Raw genomic sequence first — 3,082 nt, forward strand, 5'->3', positions numbered from 1 at the left:
ACTAGAGTACCCAGAGGAAACCCACAAAGTTGCACACAGACCCGAGGCAAGAATTAAACCCTCAACTCTGAACAGGTGATGTTGAGATGTGTCTGCTACTTATGTTCTGTAAAGGCTTCATAACAGCACTAATCTGCGGTTCTGTTAATTGTTAATTTCTGAGACTGGTAACTCTTAATAAACTTCTTTTCTGCAGCAGAGGTGAGTTTTGGTCCTTTATTTCCTGGGATGGTCTTCATGAAAGCCAGTTTCATCATAGTGCTTGATGAGTTTTGCAAATGCACTTGACAATACTGTTCTTTTAGGAACTATTCCAGAACAGCTGACCTTTGTACCTTATAGGAAATAAATTACTAAACAAAAAACATTAAACTAAAAGGTGTGTCTTTGGCAATGCAAGGTTTAATTCATGTTAATTTACGTTTTTGAAATCAGCTTTTTATTCAAAATTACAGATGCAAGGTCAAAAATATACATACACTTAGATGATTAATTTTGTAATGCTAAAAGATTGAGCACCACACAGTACAGTGGGAAAGTCCAAGTAGCTTAGTGCAATTTCTATTGCAGATTCCGGATTTCAGACAGTGAGGATCAGTTCAGACTATTGTACATACTGTAAGCTCAGGTTAGAATGAGAGGGGGAGCTGCTATGCCAGGGTCTGGAAGGTGACCCAAACTGTCCCCCATAGCTAAGTTATCATTTAACTGGTTCTGGTGGTCAGGAACAACCTAGGAACCATCAAGACAAAGGTGTGCAATGAACTGGGAGCTTCAACACCAGGGTTACTATTTACAGTCAAGCCAGCTTTACATCACCATAGACTGAAAGAAAGAATTCCTGCCTCAAAATCTACCAAGTTCTAACCAAAGGTGTGTTTGCAGGAGTAAAGTTGAAGTATTGAACCCCAAGAACACTTTATCAGCTGCGAATTATCGTGGTGGTAGCATCATGCTTTGGGCTTGTTCCGCTGCCATGGAGGAGAACCCCAAAGCTCTTCAGCAAATTTAAAATTATCAGCTAGATAATTTAAAATTGGATAAAGTTGAGTTTTCTAACAGGACAATGACCAAATACACTTTAAAGCTTGATATGGAATAAGTAAAGCAGGCAACTCTATTTAGAACTTTGAACTTTTGGACCCTGTGCCTTATACTGTAGGTGCTTAAAATGGTCATTGTCAGGAAACCACCATATTTAAGTGAACAATATTGATTTTACCAAGAGGAGCGATTAGATATCTAAACGAAATTCTGCCAAACGCTTGTTGATTGAAACCAAAAGCATTTGCTAAGGGTAAACCTTGTGAAGAGTCATTTAAGTAAACATTAGGTTCAGAAAAGTAAAAATAAATTACAACTTGTGCCACAAGTTCTTGTAGTTTTCTTCTAGTAAAGATGAAGTGTGTACATTTATTCTGCTACAGAAAAAATCAGTTCAGGAAACTGGAGAAAGCCCAATAATGCCATGACCTACATGTACTTGATACGTGTGTGTTAACTTCTGAGCACAGGACTCCAGCCTGTCATTTATTTGACAATCTGTAGTGAAGGCCTTCATGCGTGGAAGATGTTATTATCTAGGCTTTATCTTTCTTCTGACGCATGGTGTAATTATTGCTAAAAGAGGAATGATTGGTATGCCTTGGGAGCTTACAGGCTTCAGGTGTGTTTCTGTTTTTGCCCATCATGCTGTATGTAGGGATTAAAGCTAAATACATTCTTCTGATTTTTTTTTTTACTGGCCATGCCAAGAGAAGGCAGAAGTTAACACATTGTCCTTTTTTGGAGGGGGTGGGGTGGGGTTAAGACTGGTCTTTAAAACTTCTTCGACTATTTATTTTTCGAAAAACATTCCTCAGTTGGTTTAAACTCCAGCATAACCTGACTTCCTCCACCCACCCACCTATCTTCTATATCGCTTTATCCTATATTCAGGATCACGGGGATAACGTAAATAAATATACACAAATCATTATAAACATTAAATATAAAAGGCTATAGTTCATTTCAAATGAAGACATTATCGACATTATATTTTGACTTAGACCATTGTAAACTTTAACTAAGACTATTTAAACAGCACTTTTACTGTAATTCCACATTATTTAATTTCAGATTATCTGTTTTCATATTTACTCCTCTGTCAATATGAACAGGACTTCTCTCTTGTCTGACTCTGTACATTAGTCATGTGACCCAGGTTGAATTGATCGGCCAATCAGGGATCTTGGACGGCTGCTCTTGCTATGCGGATGCACGTGCATGTGAGAGTTTATGTGAGCATGCGGCTCAGAGCTCAGCTACGCTGAAATAGTTAGCCCCGGGCTATTACACTAGCATTACAGTTATGGCCTCGCCAAGGCGTGGCCCACTCCATCACATATACAGCACACTAAGCTTTATCTACATATACACACACATGTCCTGACCTGACAGTGATAATAGCAGGCATAAGTAGCTTTGTTTGTCTGCATGTTACCTTTTGATAATAATATACACTCTGATATTATGCCTGTCCGAACAACTGCAATCATGGATGTAAAACAAAAAACAGAAGTCTTTGCACTGTTGTTTAATTTTTTATTTTTTTATAAAATCTGCAAAGGTAATGACTTCATCTGTTATTTGTTATGTTCTATATATTTTCTACTATATTTAAGTATTTTGTCTTTTTTTTATTTGTAGCCTATGTTTGGGAAATTAGAGGTTAATACATGCACATTATACATATTGTATTTTAGACAACTTTTGTTTTATTTTAAATAGTGGACCACACTGAATATAACAACAACAACAAAAGAGACAAAGACAATAAATACTATATATTAGACTAGAGGGGAAAAACATTCAGGGTTAACGTTCTTTCAGAAATTTTATCTAACCAATCATATACGAGCTGGAATGTACGCCAACCAATCAAAACCGCCCGAAATATCAAGGCAGGATGTAATGGGCGGAGTTTCGCAGGACGAGCCGTCACTAAAGAATTTCAAATGCCTCCCTATACACTTGATAGGGGCCCTATACTTAGCAAACAGAGGGGCTACACGCACCGCACTACATGTGTAAGTGTGAGTGG

The sequence above is a fragment of the Clarias gariepinus genome, chromosome 13, assembly GCF_024256425.1.
Source record: "Clarias gariepinus isolate MV-2021 ecotype Netherlands chromosome 13, CGAR_prim_01v2, whole genome shotgun sequence".
Lineage (NCBI taxonomy): Eukaryota > Metazoa > Chordata > Actinopteri > Siluriformes > Clariidae > Clarias > Clarias gariepinus.